The sequence below is a fragment of the Arachis hypogaea genome, chromosome 11 (genome assembly GCF_003086295.3).
Source record: "Arachis hypogaea cultivar Tifrunner chromosome 11, arahy.Tifrunner.gnm2.J5K5, whole genome shotgun sequence".
NCBI lineage: Eukaryota > Viridiplantae > Streptophyta > Magnoliopsida > Fabales > Fabaceae > Arachis > Arachis hypogaea.
In genome coordinates this window covers 83,669,810-83,690,612 of record NC_092046.1, presented here as the reverse complement: position 1 = coordinate 83,690,612, position 20,803 = coordinate 83,669,810, and positions in this window count along the sequence as shown.

The following is a 20,803-nucleotide window of genomic DNA, read 5'->3' as shown; positions in this document are numbered from 1 at the left end:
GACAATCATGTAATTTATCAGTGCTGGAAATAAGTAGGAGGAAAAAGGAACGTTAGCACCTTGTAGTTCATCTTCATTGTTGTTGTCCTTTTCCTCCTATTCTTCCCCTTCCCATACCAACTTAGAGTGTTTGCTCATCCTCAAGTAACAATTAGAATAGTGATGATGGGGTCTATGATGGGTCATGAGTGTCTTACACAATGAAATATCAGTAGTACATGTGGTTAAGCAAGCAAAGATTAAAGATACAATAAAGGCACAGGAAACAAAGACATTATGGTTGCAAAAATAAGAGGGTGTGCATGATACATTGCATAAAAGATAAGTGGCACACCAAACTTAGTGTGACACTTTAACTTGGAATTGATGCAAGTATCTAGTAAAGATTGGAAATAAATTTTGTTTCATAGCAACACCAAACTTAGAATGCAATCATATGTCAATTTATTTGAACTAAAACTAATCAAAGGAAACTGTTCTATTCTAATAACACAATCACCAAGCAAAGATTTTTCACAAGTAAGGATTTCTTGGTGAGGTATTAACAAAAACAGTTAAGGAGCAAAATGAAAGAAAGCATTAAAAACAAAAAAATGACTATAACAAAGAGAAACAAAAAATGTCAAACCAAAAGAAAGATAGCACTGCAAAGGCATTATGATTATGCAGACAAGTGGTGTTGTTGGATTTATTGCATAGAAAATTAAGTGGCACATCAAACTTAGAAACTTAGTGTGACACTTTCAATTTAGAATTGATGCAATCATCCAGAAAGATTAAAAACAGATTGTTGCAGGGCAACACCAAACTTAGAATGTAATCATATGCCAATTTATTGAAAATAAACAAAGCAAAGAGAGAAAATACACAAAGCAGAGAAAAGAAATGTTACCTAAGGTTGGGTTGCCTCCCAACAAGCGCTCTTTTAGTGTCATTATCTTGACATGTTGTTCTTAACTTTCTTCCTCTTCTTCCAGTTTGTTAAGAGGAATGACCTCAAGGGGAGAGAAAAGAAACCAACTATTATCCCCTGTCTTGGCCTCTTCCCAGCAAGCCTCCTTTTGTCATTTGCTTGATTTTCTTTGCTTGTTGGGGGCAGGGGTTGGATTGTTTGCAGTTGACCTTTTCTTCTTCATGAATGTTGTCCTTGGTATCTTGGTCACAATCCTCTTCTTAGTGTTCTTGTTAGTTGCCTTCACTGCTTGTATATCAAGACTTGAGTGTTGTGTTATGATTGGAGTGTCATTTTCATCAAGAGCTCCTTGATTTGATAGTTCCATGAGCCCTTCTTCTATGTAGCTCTCTGCTTCAATTGAATGTGGACTTCCTTGATTGTCTTCCTCCCTTTCTTCTTCATGATTTTCCATTGAGTCTTTTGGGAGTAAGTCTTCATGTTCCTCTGTCACGTCAATTAGCCTCTGTGGATATGGAATCCTAGGCTCATATACCTCCACCACCTCCTTCTCCATTGAAGTTTCACTTGACACAGGAGCCTTTTTATCTTGCTCTTCCACTTCCTCCTTTACACCCAACAATTGATTTAACAGCACTTCTATGGAAGAGGTTTGTTGTTCTTTCCAAGATTTCTTCATCTCCTCTTCATATCTTTCAATCACGGACTCAAGTGTTGAGAGTCTTTGGTTCAGGGAAGTTTATGGGGGTTGTGATTTTTCATGTTCCTTTGTCATCTCAAGTGGCCTCTGTGGATATAGAATCCTTGGCTCATATACCTCCACAACCTCATTCTTCATTGGAATCTCACTTGACACAAGGACCTCTTTTTCTTGTTCTTCCACTTTCTCACCTACAAATTGTCTTCAACCTCAATGCTTGGCAATCCTAAGTTTCTCCTTATTTGCTCTAAATGCTCATCCATCTTCTTGAAGATGATTTCTTGTCTTTCCAAGGATTTTCTAGCTCTTTCCCTAGATTCTATGGCACCTTGAAGGCATTGTTCTGCTTGTAGCAAGAGAGGAGAAGGTTGAGAGAAATTTTGTGGGCATAGATGTGTTGTGGTGAAGTTGTTTTGAGGGGGTGTGTAATGAATTTTGTGAATATTGAAATGAGTTTTCTGTGTAGTGTGATGAATTTTATGGTTGGTGAAATGACTTGTATAGATCTTGGAGGAAACTTTGTGTTGAGGCATAGTCAAGTGATGAAGAATTTTCAAATGAAAAATTGGGAGGTGAAGTTGGACAATTTTGCATAAATGAATTGAAGGTATGCTCAAGTGATGATGGCTCTTGATAACTGGAGTATGAACTATTGAATGCCCTTTGATTTTGATCCTTCCACCCACAACTTGAGTAATTGTTGAATCCATCACAGTGTGGATCATTTTGTGGCATTGGGGAGCAATCTTGCATGAATGTATTGACAACACAATTAAATGATGATGTCTCTTGATGAGAAAAATATGGATCATTAAGATCTCTTTGGTTTTGACCCTCCCAGCCACAATTTGTGTAGTTGTCATAACAATATGAGTCATGTTGTGGCTCTGGGGAGTATTCATACTCTATCATTCCTTGTTGATACTCCTATCCACCATTAGCATAATGACATGAATCATGTTGTGGGCTGGGCAGTATCTCATGGAATTGTCTTGACCATTTTGTGTCCCTGGAGCATATCTCCACTGGTTGGATTGCTCATAATTTGTCATTTCTTGGTGATATTCCCATCCACCATTACGATAATGACTTGAATTATTTTATGGTGGTGGATAATATCCCATGAAATTTGTTTGATTAGAAGATGAGGTAAACTCCATTTGAATTTTGTAAAACACAATCAGCAATAAAATTTGAACTTCTTCATGTCACAAATGAAAATTTCTTAGTGAGGCAATAACACAAACACCTTAGTATTAGCAGCAAAAAAATAGAAAATTAAAAAGAACCTAAATGACAAAAACAAAGAAAATGCTTAATCTAGACTTATCACCCACTTAATCATTGTTGATCTAAATCAATCCCCGGTAGCGGCGCCAAAAACTTGATGAGTGAAAATCGATTCCACACAAACTAACCGGCAAGTATACCGGGTCACATCAAGTAGTAAAACTCACGTGAGTGAGGTCGATCCCACGAGAATTGATGGATCAAGCAACTTTAGTATGCTGATTAGTCTAGTCAAGCTAACAGTGGTGAATATAGTGAAATTGAACTAACAGAATGTAAATTACAGTGAATTTAAAGTGCAGAATGTAAATCAGCAGAAACTTAAATGGCAAGGAAAGTAAAACAGAAAGAAAGACTCATCAAGGAGTGGGGATATCATAATCCACAATGAATCAAATGGGTCTCAACTTCCTTCTCAATCATATGAATAGATCTATGGCAGATTGAAATTGATTGGATCCCAATTCCTTGGCAACCCAGTCTCACTACTCACAATCAATATTGCCAATTCCTTGATCTAATTATCATGAGAAGAGGTCAAGCATGTTCTCTCATTCATAAGCCACACAGACTCTCAAGATCTCAATTCCTCCCAAATGGTGTTGATCAAGAGAGTTGTGAGAAACAGAGCTTCAGTTCTAATTTCCATGATTCCCCTTCCGAAGCTCACATAGAAATTCAACAGATTTAAACCCCCTTCCGGAGTGAATAGATCTCAATCAAAACAGAAGTTATTTCTTAGCTATTCAATTGAATTGAGAAGAAGAAGAAAATCACTAAATCATGTGAATCATAACAGAGCTCCTCCCCCTAATGATTGGGGTTCAGTGGATCATAGCTTAGAGAACATTTGCAGAAAATGTAAATTGCAGGAAAGTAAATTAAGCTCAATAAAAGCAGAATATAAAATTGGCAGAAAGAAAAGTTACAGAAGAACAGAATTGCAGGAAATTTAAATTGCATAAGCTAAATTGAATTCAATACTGAAATGTAAAAGTGCAGAAAGGTAAAAGTGATTACAAGAGTCTTCTATTCTACTCCTACTCCTACTCCTACTCTTCCTCCTACTACTACTCCTACTGTACTCCAGCGCCAGAATCTCCTAACTAACTGCCCTCCTAATGAAATGAAACTGATGCCTTTATCTAGGCTTGCCTAAATTACAAGTGAAATTGAAATTGAGAAACAAATTACAAATAAATGATATGCCTATCCTAACTGTTTCTTGTGCCTTTGGGTGATGTCAATGGGCTGTGCCTGCTTTGAAGTTTCAATGGGCTTGGAATTAGATTAATTGAGCCAGAATTTCACTTCCAGGAGAGCGTAGCGTTCATTTGGAGAACGGAATGCATTTATACCCACGCGTACGCATCCCATATGCATGCGCGTCCTTTTTCCATTTTAGCACATCCACGCGTACGTGTCACCCACACGTACGCGTGGCCTTCAACATTTGCCCTTCTGACGCGTACACGGGCTATACGCGTGCGCGTATATATCAATGTTCTCCAAAAGAGCGTAGCGCTAAAAAAAGGAGCGCTCCCCACGGGGACGCGTGGATCTTCATGAATGCCACACCCCCGCGTACGTGTCATGCATGCATACACGTGGTTCTTCAGAAATGTCCCATCGACGCGTACGCGTCACCCACGCGTACGCGTCACCAACCAAAATTTTCCATTCCATTATCGCAGGTGCTCTTTGGATTTGAGCGTAGTGTTTGCGCCCAAGGAGCGCTCATCTTGTTTTAATCATGGGCCACGCTTTTAAAAGCATAGCCTAAGGCTCCAAAGCGTGCTAAAACTTCAAAGTGTGCCCCAAAATGCCTCTTTTCTCCTTTTGAGCTTATTTTGTGCTTTTTTTTCTTCTTTTTTCACTTATTTCCTACAAAGTTTATAAAATCAAAAGATCAAAAAAATATACTATTTAAGCACAAAAACATTCAATATTTAAGCACTAATCATTAATTTCTTGTATGAAAAGCATAGAAAATATGCACAAGATGATATGTCATCACTCACGCATCACAACTCCAAACTCAAATTGTTGCTTGTCCTCAAGCACCTAAAACACTGTAAGGCCAAGAAGAGAAAATATATGAATCTTGAGTTGGCATTTAAGCTCAGGTCTAGTTACTAAATGAGGCTTATGACACTCTAACTCCGAATAGCTTCGGCATCTCACCATCCTTTGAAGCTCAGAAATATTAGTATCTTTCAGAATTAGAACTCGGATGATATTATAGATTCTCTTTCTTAGGCTCCAATTGATTTCTTGAACACAACTTTTATTTTCCTTTGTGCTTTGCACCTTGAGCCTAGCCGTGACTTTAAGCATTTTGTCTTCAAGCTTAACTTGAAACAAGAACACCACAAGCACTTAATTGGGGAACTCCTTTGGGTTCGGATTTCTCTTTCTATTTCTCCCAAACAGTAGTGCTCAGAGTCTTAGGCATACTCAGTAAGAGTAATGGGTCACAACTTTAAGTGTTCATCCTCAAGAGTTAGTTGAGACTTTCACACCACAAGCATATGATTAGGAAAAACCATTATTTTGAGCTTTAGATCAATTTTGATCCTATTGATGCTCAAAGCCTTGGACCTTTTTCTTTTGATTTTTCTTTATATTTCTTTTTTATGTTTGTTTTGCTTCAAGAATCAATCTCTTTCTTTTTCTGAGAGAACCAATAATACTGCTCTAAGTCCCTGTTCCACAAGAACCAATATACTTAACTCCAAAATCAAATATGCACAATTAAGCCATACATTAAGAAACAGAGATAGTGCCACCACATCAAAGTAACAAGAAGACTCATAATATATAACTCAAAATCTCATGCATTTTACTACTTCTTTTTCTTTTGATAATTCTTTAAGCTCAATGAGTAATACATGAGATATCTTTTTTTTTTTAAATACGTAGAGTGCTAAACTAAAATAAACAACTAAACTAGAAAGCAAGGAAATCCTACTAGTGGTAATGCAACTTAGAATAGAAAACAAAAAATAGAATAAAATACTAAAAAACAAAAATAAGATAACGAAGAGGAGAGTGAAACTCAACCACCTCAGTTATAGCAGCTGCTGCTCCCTCCTTAGGTTGTGCTCTTCCATGAGGATGATTCACCTCCCTTTGGTTCCATTGATGATAATATAAACTGAGAGCTTACTCTGCAATACCAAACTTAAAAGTTTTCTTGTCCCCAAGCAAAGAAAACTAATAACGGGAAGGGACATGAAGAGAACACGGATGAGTATAAAGAAAAAGATAAAATTGATAGGAAGGGAAGAAAAATTTAAATTTAAAACTTTTTTTGGATGACCCCTTGGTGGTGTTAAACGTCCATTATGGACATGAAACGCCCCAACGGGACAACTACTTGGGCGTGCCACTTGGTGTCGAAGGCGTGGCACGCCAGCTCTAGCCCATCACTTGGGCGTGCCACTTGAAGACCCAGGTGTGGCACGCCAAGCTTGAAGAAGACACACCAATATGGGCATCCCACTTAAACATCAGGGCGTGGCACGCCAGCTCAATTTTCCAGAGGAGGAAGAGAAGGGCCAAACACTAGGCGTGCCACTTGGTATCGAAGGCGTGGCATGCCAGCTATCATTCCTCACTTGGGCGTGCCACTTGAGTCTCAGGCGTGGCACGCCAATGCTCAACCACTCAATGGGCGTGCCAGTTGGTATCGAAGGCATGGCATGCTAGTAATCATCCTCACTTGGGCATGCCACTTTGGTCCCAGGCATGGCATGCCAATGCTAAAGAAGACCAAACACCAAGGCTGGGCGTGCCACTTGAGGTCGAAGGTGTGGCACGCCAGCATTCACCACTAACTTGGGCGTGCTACTTGATGTCGAAAGCGTGGCACACCAACTTGAGCAAACAAGAAGAAGAAGACTGGGCGTGCCACTTGAATGCTAGGCGTGGCACGCTAGCTACTGGAGCAAAGAAGCATGCACTATAGGCGTGGCACGCCACACACTGAGTGTGGCACGCCAGTTATATTTTTCAGAGATGTGAAGAAGGGTCTTCATGGGCGTGGCACACCAAATGCTGGGCGTGGCATGCCAAATGCTGGGCGTGGCACGCCAGTAGTAAAATCCAGAGAGGAAGATGAAGCAACCACAATAGGCCTGGCATGCCAGACCTTGGGCGTGCCACGGTAGTTCAATTGTCCAAGAAATAAGAACAAGAAGGAAGAGCCTGGGCATGCCACTTGAGTTCTAGGCGTGGCATGCCAACCAAGGAACCAAGCACACATAAGGTGCGTGGCACGCCAGACCCTGGGCGTGCCACGCCAGTTCTACTTTCCAGAGAGAAAAAAGAGAAGAAAAAGGCCTGGGCATGCCACTTGGGCTCGAAGGCGTGGTACGCCAGGCTAACCAAGCTTTAAAATGGCCTGAGCGTGCCACTTGGGTTCGAAGGCGTGGCACGCCAGGCTAACCAAGGATGAAAAAGACCCTGGGCGTGCGACTTGGGTTCAAAGGCGTGGCACGCTAGGGAGATGGATGCATGGGACGTGCTACTTGAGGGACTGGGTGTGGCGCACCAAGCCAAACTTAGTGGCTAGGCATGGCACGCCACTCAAGCGCCAGCCACACGCCAAGCCTGGAGAGTCACATTTTTGGAGTTCTCTTTCCCTCCAGCTGTAATTTTTCTTTTCTCTTTTGTATTTTCTTAATTCTAGTGCTAGGAGTAGTATAAATAACCCCTGAAAGTACTGAGAAGGGGTTGTTGAGTAGTAGTTTTGTTAAAGTGGAGTTAGATTTACTTTTCACATCATCTTCTTCCATCTCTTGTACTTTTCTCTTAAGCTATGAGTAGCTAAATTCCTTCTCATTGAGAGAGAGAGCTCTGTTGTACTTGATGGATTAATGATAGTGAATTTTTTCTTCTCTTCATCTTCTCTTTGATTTGCTAGAAGGAATTTCGTTTTAATGTTAGTGTTCAATCATCTTGGGAAGGAGGTTGAATACAAAATGGGTTTCATGGGAACCTTGGAAAAGGAAACATGAAACCATGTTAGAAATTCCTTCTCACACTTGAGTAGAATCTGGGTTTTAGTGATTGGATATGGTGACATATAATCCACCCACTACTTGGATCTATGAGGATGTGTGGTATAATCAGGGACCAAGCATATCTCTCTTCATGAGCAATTAGACCAAGAAATTAGCTATTGATCAAGATCTGAGAGATTAAATCACCAAGAGATTGGGGTTCAATCAATCATGATTGCCAGGAGGTCAATGAGTTGCATGATTGAAGATGAGATGAGCTGGATTTAATCCAAAGAGAACAACATCTCCTGATCTCAATGAACTTCCCCTATTCTCATCTTCCACATTCTTTATACCTTTCTTTACATTCTGTTATTCCCCATTCCCATTTACAATTAAGTTATTTATGTTTCTGCACTTTACATTCTTGCCATTTACTTTTTTGAACTTTATTGCTTTTCTTTACTTTCATGTCATTTACATTTCTTGTTGATTATCTCTCCTTAATGTTAGTCTAACTAGAATAATCAATCAACTATTGTTTGCTTTAATCGGTTAATCTCTGTGGGATTTGACCCCACTCCTAGTGGGTTATTACTTGACGATATTTGGTGCGCTTGCCAAAGAACGAATTCATTTTATATGGGTAGTGAATTCCGGTCATCAAGTTTTATGGTGCTGTTGTTGGGGATTAATTATGATTAACAAACTACCGGTTGGTTGATTACCTAGATTAGACATTTTTTCTCTTTTTTTTGTTCTTTTTGTCATTTAATTTCTTTTAATTTTTTATTGCTAGTAAGGTGTTTGTGTTATTGCCTCACTAAGAATCCCTCATCTGTGACAATGGGATTCTAATTTCTTTTGGTGATTATTGTTTGAGACAGAGCATTTTGCAAGAAAAAATGGAGTTTACCTCACATTTCAATCAATCATATCATATGGGATATTGCCCACCACCACAAAATGATTCAATTCATTATCCTAATGGTGGCTGGGAATATCACCAAGGAATGAGACAAAATGATCAATCAAATTTCATGGGAAACTTTCCACCACCACAAAGTGATCCACGTTATTATACTCATGGTGGGTGGGAGTATAAAGAACATGAAATCGGGTGCTTCCCAGGACTACAAAATGGTCCATATTTTGATGTGTGTAATCACTACTCATGCTGTGGCTGGGAAGATCAAAATCAAATAGATTTCACTCATTTATACCCCATTCATCAAGAGCCATCACATCTTAATTATCCAACCTCACCTCCTAGTTTTTCATATCAAAATTCTTCATCACTTGAGTTTGCCTCAACACAAAATTCCTTCCAAAATCCATACAATTCAATGCATCAATGACGTGGCAGAAATTGGCGAATTAAGAATTGTTATGAGATATGCGTTACAAGTATAGTTCTTAACCAACCAGAAATCTGCTTATCAATTTAGAAGGGTTGTCACAAAAATTAAAATTAAAATACTGGGAGTATGAATCCCAGGTCGTCTCCCAACGAGTTGCAGAAAGGTGTGCTATTTTATTAATCAGATGTTTTCAAAAAAGGTTTAAGTTGAATAAACAAAAAATTAAATTGGAGAAATTAAGTAGTTTAAATAAAAGCCTTGACTGGGAGTAGATTAGTTGGAAGCCCTATTCTTGTTGAACTACTCTCAAGATTAATTGATAATTGAAGGTTGTTCTGTTCAGTTATCCCTTACTAGGTAAGGGAAAGTCAAACAAGTTGGAATGCTATTTCTATTCACAAGTTCCAATCTGCTCAATTGAAAAGGATTAGTGTCAGTGACTAGAGAGCATTCCAACAATAAACCCAATTACAATTTTTCTTTTAAGCATCCCAACTCAAAGGTTCCTTTCAATCAACTCCCCATCAAGTTAGGGAATTACTCGCTCATTGTAAATGTAGAACTCATAACATAGGAAAGGGAATTAAAGAAAGACATGATAAGTAAAACTCAAAGGAATCAATTAAAAATAAAAGTAATTTTTGTATTAATAAATTCTAAAATAATCCAATAGTAAAATTAAGTAAATTAAAGGACATGGAAAAGTAAAGCCAAGTAAAGAAAACAAACTAGAATGACGAAGTCTTGATGAGGTAATAACTCTTCTCAATATCCCAATGCAAAAAGCAATAGAAATAAAATCCTAAGAACTATGAATGTGTAGAGAGAAAAACCTAGAGGAGGAGTAAAACTAGATCTAAAAACTAAAAATTGTGTGGAATGAATGTTTTTCTGGTTTCTGCATGTTCTCCGGCTCTAGTATGCTTTTCTGGGCCAAAAACTGAGTCAAAACAGGGCCCAAAATTGCCCCCAGCGAATTTTGCAGATTATGCAGATTGCGCACTGATGAGCGGATATTTTATACACTTTTTGTGGTTAATTTCATATAGTTTTTAGTATGTTTTAGTTAGTTTTTAGTTTATTTTCATTAGTTTTTAGGAAAAATTCATATTTCTGGACTTTACTATGAGTTGTGTGTTTTTCTGTAATTTCAGGTATTTTTCTGGCTGAAATTGAGGGAGCTGAGCAAACATCTGATTCAGGCTGAAAAAGGACTGCTGATGGTGTTGGATTCTGACCTCCCTGCACTCAAAGTGGATTTTCTGGAGCTACAGAACTCGAAATGGCGTGCTTCCAATTGCGTTGGAAAGTAGACATCCAGGGCTTTCCAGAAATATATAATAGTTCATACTTTGCTCAAGGATAGATGACGTAAACTGGCGTTCAACGCCAGTTCTCTGCCCAATTCTGGCGTCCAGCGCCAGAAAAGGATTAAAAGTTGGAGTTCAACGCCAGAAATGGATCCAAACCTGGCGTTGAACGCCCAAAATGGCCTTATGCACGTGAATTTCTTAAGTCTCAGCCCCAACACACACCAAGTGGGCCCCAGAAGTGGATCTCTGCACCATCTATCATAGTTTACTCATTTTCTATAAACCTAGGCTACTAGTTTAGTATAAAAACAACTTTTAGAGACTTATTTTGTATCTCATGACATTTTAGATCTAAAATTTGTACTCTTTGACGGCATGAGTCTCTAAACTCCATTGTTGGGGGTGAGGAGCTCTGCTGTGTCTCGATGAATTAATGCAAGTATTTCTGTTTTCCATTCAAACACGCTTGTTCCTATCTAAGATGTTCATTTGCGCTTAAATGTGATGGAGGTGATGATCTGTGACACTCATCACCTTCCTCAAACCATGAACGTGTGCCTGACAACCACCTCCGTTCTATATACAATTGAATGAGTATCTCTTAGATTCCTTAATCGGAATCTCCGTGGTATAAGCTAGAACTGATGGCGGCATTCATGAGAATCCGGAAAGTCTAAACCTTGTCTGTGGTATTCCGAGTAGGATTCAATGATCGAATGACTGTGACGAGCTTCAAACTCGCAAGTGCTGGGCGTTAGTGACAGACGCAAAAGGACGAAGAATCCTATTCCAGTGTGATCGAGAACCGACAGATGATTAGCCGTGCTGTGACAGAGCATGTGAGCATATTCTTCACTGAGAGGATGGGATGTAGCCATTGACGACGGTGAACCCCTACATACAGCTTGCCATAGGAGGACGTGCGTGCGTGAACAAGAAGACAGAGGAAAACAGAGATTCAGAAGACAAAGCATCTCCAAAACTCCAACATATTCTCCATTACTGCATAACAAGTAACCTTTAATCCATGCTCTCTTGTTTATTCGCAACTCAACTGATAAACAAAATTGACTTCCTGACTAAGATTTACAAGATAACCATAGATTGCTTCAAACCAACAATCTCCGTGGGATTCGACCCTTACTCACGTGAGGTATTACTTGGACGACCCAGTGCACTTGCTGGTCAGTGGTACGAGTTGTGAAAAGTGTGATTCACAATTTGTGCACCAAGTTTTTGGCGCCGTTGCCGGGGATTGTTCGTGTTTGGACAACTAACGGTTTATTTTGTTGCTTAGATTAGGAAAAATTTTTCTTTTTTGGTTTAGAGTCTTTTATTATTTATCCCTTGTTAAAACACTTTAAATTTATAGCTCAATTAGTTAGAACGTGGTGTTTATGTTCATGGTAATTGGCTATCATATTTTTAAAATCTTTTTCAAAAATATTTTTCTCTATTAAGTTTGGTGTTTTTCCTTTGTGTTCTTGTGTTCTTGTGAGTCTTCAAAGTGTTGTTGAGTTTTCCTTGTGTCTTGATCTTAAAATTTTTAAGTTTGGTGTTCCTTGATGTTTTTCCCCAAAATTTTTGAAAACAAGGAGCATTAGATCTAAAAATTTTAAATCTTGTATTTTCTTATTGTTTTTCTTTCTCTTCTTAAAATTTAAAAATATCTTTTCTCTCTATTTTAAAGCATCTTTTTCGAAAATCAATTTTTAAATTTCAGATTTTTTTTTAAAAACTTCCTAACCACTTTCTCTCTCCTCAATTTTTCAAAAATCTTCACCCACTTTTATTTATTTTTATCTTATTTTCGAAATAAATTAATAAATAAATAAATAAAAATATTTTCTCTATTTTACATCATCTCCCTTTCTCCATCATGGACCTAAGCGAAAATGAACAGTCCAGGAGGACTCTGGGGTCATATTCTAACCCCTCTACTGCTTCATATGGGAGTAGTATCTGCATACCCTCCATTGGAGTCAGTAGCTTTGAGTTGAATCCTCAGCTTATTATCATGGTGCAGCAAAGTTGCCAGTATTCCGGTCTTCCACAGGAAGAACCTACAGAGTTTCTGACATAATTTTTACAAATTGCTGACATAGTACATGATAAAAAAATAGATCAGGATGTCTACAGACTATTACTGTTTCCATTTGCTGTAAAAGATCAAGCTAAGAGGTGGTTAAATAACCAACCTAAGGCCAGCATAAGGACATGGAAACAGCTGACAGAAAAATTCCTGAATCAATACTTTCCCCCAAAACGGATGACACAGCTAAGGCTGGACATCCAAGGCTTTAAACAAGGAGATAATAAATCTCTTTATGATGCCTGGGAGAGATACAGAGAGATGCTAAGAAAATGCCCCTCTGAAATATTTTCAGAGTGGGTTCAGTTAGACATCTTCTACTATGGACTTGCAGAAGGAGCTCAGATGTCTCTAGATTACTCAGCTGGTGGATCTATCCACATGAGAAAGACAATTGAAGAGGCTCAAGAGCTCATTGATACAGTTGCCAGGAATCAGCACCTGTACCTAAGCAGTGACCCTTCCATGAAAGAAGAGGTTAAAACAGCAACTGCTGAACTCAGTCCTGTGAAACAAGCTGCTAAATTCAATCAGCAATTGGACTTCCTAACAAAGCAATTAGCCGAATTCAAAGATAGACTACAAGAGACAAGGATGACTAATATACATATGGAAGAACAGTTTAAGAAAACAAAGCAGCAGTTGTCAAGACAAATAACAGAAGAATGCCAAGCAGTGCAATTAAGAAGTGGGAAAACATTAAATACCCCACCTCAAGGCAGCAAAAAGCTAAGGAATGAGCAAACCACCCAAAATTCACCTGAGGACAGTAAGAGCCCAGGGAAAAATAATTCTGGCACTAAAACGCCAGAAAATTGGTGGAAGGCTGGCGCTGAACGCCCAGACCATGCCCAAAACTGGCGTTCAATGCCAGAAACAGGGCAAAACTGGCGTTCAACGCCAGAAATGGGCAAGGATCTGGCGTTGAATGCCCAAACTGGGCAAGATCTGGCGCTTAACGCCCAAAATGGGCACAATTCTGGCGTTCAGACGCCCGGAACAGATAAGGAGTTAAAATCTAACGTCACTCCAGTTTCTAACTCTGGCACTCAATTGCCAGTGAGGGATCAGACACACACAAATGCTGATAACAACCCCTCTAAAAAGGCTTCTTCAACCACTTCTGTAGGCAATAAACCTGCAGCAACTACAGTTGAAGAATATAAAGCCAAGATACCTTATCCTCAAAAACTCCGGAAAGAGGAGCAGGATAAGCAGTTTGCTCACTTTGCAGATTACCTCAGGACTCTTGAAATAAAGATTCCATTTGCAGAAGCACTTGAGCAAATACCTTCTTATGCCAAGTTCATGAAAGAGATCTTGAGTCATAAAAAGGGTTGGAAAGAAACAGAAAGAGTTCTACTCACTGAAGAATGCAGTGCAGTCATTCTGAAAAGCTTTCCTGAAAAGCTTAAAGACCCTGGGAGTTTTCTGATACCATGCATATTAGAAGGTAATTGCACCAAGACAGTTTTATGCGATCTTGGGGCAAGCATCAACTTAATACCTGCATCCACTATCAGAAAGCTTGGCTTAACTGACGAAGTTAAACCGACCCGGATATGTCTCCAACTTGCTGATGGCTCCACTAAATACCCATCAGGCGTGATTGAAGACATGATTGTCAGGGTTGGGCCATTCGCCTTTCCCACTGACTTTGTTGTGCTGGAAATGGAGGAGCACAAGAGTGCTACTCTCATTCTAAGAAGACCCTTCCTAGCAACTGGACGATCCCTCATTGACGTCCAATAGGGGGAAATAACCCTGAGAGTTAATGATGATGAGTTCAAGTTGAACGCTGTCAAAGCCATGCAGCATCCAGACACATCAACAGACTGCATGAAAGTTGATCTTATTGACTCTTTGGTAGAAGAGATCAACATGGCTGAGAGTCTCGAATCAGAGTTGGAACATATCTTTAAGGATGTTCAGCCTGATTTGGAGGACTCAGAGGACATGAAAGAGCCTCTGAAATTTCTTCTGGAAGAGGAAAAACCTCCTAAACCCGAGCTCAAGCCATTACCACCATCCTTGAAATATGCATTTCTGGGAGAAGGTGATACTTTTCCAGTGATCATAAACTCTGCTTTAAATTCACAGGAAGAGGAAGCACTTATTCAAGTGCTAAGGACACACAAGACAGCTCTTGGGTGGTCCATAGGTGACCTTAAGGGCATAAACCCAGCTAGATGCATGCACAAAATCCTATTGGAGGATAATGCCAAACCAGTGGTTCAACCACAGAGGCGGCTAAATCCAGCCATGAAGGAAGTGGTGCAGAAAGAGGTCACCAAATTACTAGAGGCTGGGATTATTTATCCTATTTCTGATAACCCCTGGGTGAACCCTGTCCAAGTCGTCCCAAAAAAGGGAGGCATGACAGTGATTCATAATGAAAAAAATGAACTGGTTCCTACAAGAACAGTTACAGGGTGGCACATGTGTATTGACTACAGAAGGCTCAATACAGCCACCAGAAAGGATCATTTTCCTTTACCATTCATAGACCAGATGCTAAAAGACTAGCAGGTCATGATTATTACTGCTTTTTGGACGGCTACTCAGGCTATAACCAGATTGCAGTAGATCCTCAGGATCAAGAGAAAACAGCATTCACATGTCCATCTGGAGTGTTTGCTTATAGAAGGATGCCATTTGGGTTATGTAATGCGCCTGCAACCTTCCAGAGATGCATGCTCTCTATTTTCTCTGATGTGGTGGAAAAATTTCTTGAAGTCTTCATGGATGACTTCTCAGTATATGGAGACTCATTCAGCTCCTGTCTTGATCACCTGAAACTTGTTCTGAAAAGATGCCAAGAGACTAACCTAGTTTTAAACTGGGAAAAATGTCACTTCATGGTGACTGAAGGGATTGTTCTTGGGCATAAAATTTCAAACAAGGGAATAGAGGTGGATCAAGAAAAAATAGAGGTAATTGAAAAATTACCACCACCTGCCAATGTTAAGGCAGTTAGAATCTTTCTGGGGCACGCAGGATTCTATAGGAGGTTTATAAAGGATTTTTCAAAAATCACAAAACCTCTAAGCAATCTGCTAGCTGCTGACACGCCATTTATGTTTGACACAGAGTGCCTGCAAGCGTTTGAAACGCTGAATGCTAAGCTGGTCACAGCACCAGTCATTTCTGCACCAGACTGGACGTTACCATTTGAGCTAATGTGTGATGCCAATGATCACGCCATTGGTGCAGTATTGGGACAGAGGCATGACAAGCTTCTGCATGTCATTTATTATGCTAGTCGCGTTCTAAATGATGCCCAGAAAAAGTACACAACCACAGAAAAAGAATTACTTGCAGTGGTTTACGCCATTGACAAGTTCAGATCATACTTAGTAGGATCAAAAGTGATTGTGTATACTGATCATGCTGCTCTTAAATATCTACTCACAAAGTAGGATTCAAAACCCAGGCTCATTAGATGGGTGTTGCTTCTGCAAGAATTTGATATAGAAATAAGAGACAGAAAAGGGACAGAGAACCAAGTGGCTGATCATCTATCACGGATAGAGCCAGTAGATGGGACGCCCCTCCCCTCTCTTGAGATCTCTGAGACGTTTCCAGATGAGCATTTGTTTGCCATTCAGGAAACACCATGGTTTGCCGATATTGCAAACTATAAAGCTGCAAGGTTCATACCCAAGGAGTACAACAGGATACAGAAGAAAAAATTAATTACTGATGCAAAGTACTACTTGTGGGATGAACCTTATCTCTTTAAGAGATGTGCAGACGGAATTATCCGTAGGTGTGTGCCTAGAGAAGAAGCACAGAGGATCCTGTGGCATTGCCACGGATCTCAATATGGAGGCCATTTCGGAGGTGAGCGAACAGCCACCAAGGTCCTCCAATGTGGCTTCTATTGGCCCACACTCTATAAAGATTCCCGAGAGTTTGTACGTAACTGTGACAGTTGCCAAAGAGCTGGTAATCTGCCTCATGGTTACGCCATGCCTCAACAGGGAATCTTGGAAATTGAGTTGTTTGACGTATGGGGAATTGACTTCATGGGACCTTTCCCACCGTCATACTCAAACACTTATATTCTGGTAGCAGTTGACTATGTATCAAAATGGGTTGAGGCCATTGCCACACCCACAATGATACTAAAATAGTGCTGAAGTTCCTCCAGAAACATATCTTTAGCAGGTTTGGTGTCCCTAGAGTACTCATCAGTGATGGGGGCACTCACTTCTGCAATAAACAGCTTTACTCTGCCATGGTTCGGTATGGGATTCGCCACAAGGTGGCTACTCCATATCATCCACAAACCAATGGGCAAGCTGAAGTTTCTAACAGAGAATTAAAGAGAATCCTGGAACGGACAGTAAATACCCGTAGAAAGGATTGGGCACGAAGCTTGGATGATGCTCTGTGGGCTTACAAGACAACATTCAAGACCCCTATAGGGACCTCTCCATACCAACTCGTGTATGGTAAGGCATGTCACCTGCCCGTGGAACTGGAACATAAGGCCTACTGGGCAACCAGATTCCTAAACTTTGATGCCAAATTAGCAGGAGAAAAACGATTGCTCCAGCTAAATGAGCTAGAGGAATTCAGATTCACAGCTTTCGAAAATGCCAAGCTTTATAAAGAGAAATAAAAAAAATGGCATGACAGAAAGCTGTCATCTAGAATCTTTGAATAAGGACAGAAGGTCCTGTTGTTTAACTCTAGACTTAGGCTATTCCCCGGGAAACTGAAATCCCGGTGGAGGGGACCATACGTGATTACAAGTGTATCACCATATGGTTATGTGGAGCTTCAATATATTGATTTTGATAAGAAGTTCATTGTCAATGGACAGAGAATCAAGCATTATCTTGAAAGCAACATTGAGCAAGAATGCTCAAGGCTGAAGCTAGATTAAAAGCTCAGCAAGGTCCAGCTAAAGACAATAAAGAAGCGCTTGCTGGGAGGCAACCCAGCCATGGGGCAACAATCCTCTAAGCATTTTGCCCTATTTTTATTTTTATTTTTATTTGTTTATATAAAGTTCACTGACACTAAAGTGAGGAATCATTTACAGAAGATCTCGGCACACAAAACAGAGAAAAAGAGCTCACTGGCAAGAAAACGCCAGTAAAAGTGTATTTTGGGCGTTCAACGCCCAAAATGGGCATCCACTGGGCATTGAACGCCAGTAATGGTAGCAATCTGGGCGTTCAACGCCAGAAATGGGCACCCACTGGGCGTTGAACGCCAGTAATGGCAGCAGCTGGGCATTGAACGCCCAGGAGAGCAGCAATTGGGCACTGAACGCCCAAAACAGGCAGTGTTTGGGCGTTCAAACGCCAGGATGGCAGGGAGGAGACAAAACTCATTTTTATTCAAAATTTTTCATTCCAACCTTGATTTTCCTACTTCAATTCATGATTTCTTACATAAACATGTTAAGAACCCTGATTTCTAAATTCCATAATTTCTAAAAACCCTACCACTAAAAATATCAAATGTATTTTAATCCATAAGCACCAGGCATCTTTGCAAATTCAATCCAACTCTTTTCAAAATTTTTTACAAATCTATCTTTTTCGACTCATCAATATCTTTTTCAAAACCTCCACTTTATCTTTTTCAAAAATTAAATCTATCTTTTTCAAAAATCTTTCATATCCTCTCAATTTTAAACTATATCTTCTCTTATCATATCTTATATCTTATCTTTTCCAAATAAATCTTTTTATCATATCTTTATCTCTTTTTTTCGAAAACCCACCCTCCCCCCTTATAAATTTGAGTTCGGCCTCCCTCCTCTCCCATCAACAATTGCACCTAGCTCTCCTTCTATCCCTCTCCTTTCTTTTCTTTTGCTTGAGGACAAGCAAACCTCTAAGTTTGGTGTGTTTATCCGCGATCACTAAGATCATGGCCCCCAAAGGAAAACAACCCACTCCAAGAGGCAAGAAAGAGAGCGTTGCAAAACCACTTTGGAATCAAGGGAAGTTCTTATCTAAAGAACATTCGGACCATTATAACAAAATAATGGGTCTGAGATCAGTGATCCCGGAAGTTAGATTCGATCTGAAAGAAGATGAATATCCAGAGATCCAGGAGCAAATTCGAATCAGGAACTGGGAAGTCCTAGCTAATCCTAAAACGAATGTGGGAAGGAATATGATCCAGGAGTTCTATGCTAATATGTGGCAGACTGACAAGAAAAAACTATCTGGAACTGCCTTCTATGAATATCGGACCATGGTCAGAGGAAAGATTGTTCATACCACCCCTGACAAGATCAGAGAGATCTTAAAGCTACCTCAGTTGAAAGATAATCCAGATTCCTTCAACAGGAGAATGATGAGAACAGACAAGGGCCTGGATAAGATTCTAGAGGACATATGTATCCCTGAAGCCAGATGGACCACCAACACAAAGGGTGTCCCAAATCAACTCAAGAGAGAAGATCTCAAACCAGTCGGCAGAGGATGGCTGGACTTCATTGGGCATTCTCTGTTGCCTACCAGCAACCGTTCTGAAGTCACAGTTAAAAGAGCTGTGATGATCCATTGCATCATGATGGGAAAAGAAGTGGAAGTTCATCAGCTGATCTCAACTGAACTCTACAAAATTGCTAATAAAAATTCTAAAGAAGCCAGGTTGGCTTACCCAAGTGTGATATCGCTGTTCTACAAGGATGCTGAAGTAAGGATGGGAATAACTGAGTACATCTCAGTTGAGAAGCCAATCACCAAAGCATCAATGGAAAAACAACAAGCGCAGGAGGATCCCACCAAGAAAAAAACGCAGGAATTCCTCCCAGAAATCCCTCAATCTGAATATTGGGAGTATCTTGAGACGTCCATCACCAAGATACGGGAAGCTATGGAGCAAATAATAAAAGAACAGAAGGAACACAGTCAAATTCTTACCTATATGTTTAAAGAACAAGAGGAGCAAGGGCGTGACTTAAGGGACTTGAAGTGCCAAAAGTTATCTCTTGCAGGACCGAGCACCCCAAGGATCAGAGGAACCACTGTTCCCCCAGAATAAAGGTTGTTAAATTCCAACTTTTGCTTTAAATCTGTGATAGTGTCATTAGAAAAGTTCACCTTAGGAGTCATATAGTAGTAATTAGTATCTATTTTGATCTTATCTCCAATTAAGCTATAGTTTATTTTTCTCATCATAAGCAAACATGAATAAAATAGTAGATCTTTTGAATAAGAGGCAATAAAATTTCGAGTTTTAATAAGAGAAATTCTAATTAGTTACATGTGGTGGCAATACTTTCTGTCTTCTGAATGAATGCTTGAACAGTGCATATGTCTTTTGAATTTGTTGCTTAAGACTGTTAAATATGTTGGCTCTTGAAAGAATGATGAACATGAGACATGTTATTGATAATCTAAAAAATCATAAAAATGATTCTTGAAGCAAGAAAAAGCAGCAAAGAACAAAGCTTGTAGAAAAAAAAAAGGCAAAAAAAAAATATAGAAAGAAAAAGAAAAAGCAACCAGAAAAAGCCAAAAGCTCTTAAAACCAAGAGGCAAGAGCAAAAAGCCAATAACCCTTAAAACCAAAAGGCAAGGGTAATAAAAAGGATCCCAAGGCTTTGAGCATCAGTGGATAGGAGGGCCTAAGGGAATAGAATCCTGGCCTAAGCGGCTAAACCAAGCTGTCCCTAACCATGTGCTTGTGGCGTGAAGGTGTCAAGTGAAAACTTGAGACTGAGCGGTTAAAGTCAAGGTCCAAAGCAGAAAGAAGAGTGTGCTTAAGAACTCTAGACACCTCTAATTGGGGACTTTAGCAAAGCTGAGTCACAATCCAAAGGGTTCACCCAATTATGTGTCTGTGGCATTTATGTATCCAGTAGTAATACTGGAAAACAAAGTGCTTAGGGCCACGGCCAAGACTCATGAAATAGCTGTGTTCAAGAATCATCATACTGAAATAGGAGAATCAATAACACTATCTGAATTCTAAGTTCCTATAGATGCCAATCACTCTGAGCTTCAATGGATAAAGTGAGATGCCAAAACTGTTCGGAAGCAAAAAGCTACTAGTCCCGCTCATCTAATTAGAATCTGAGCTTCACTCAAAACTCTGAGATATTATTGCTTCTCAACCTATTAGTCTTCTATTTTATTTGTCTAGTTACTTG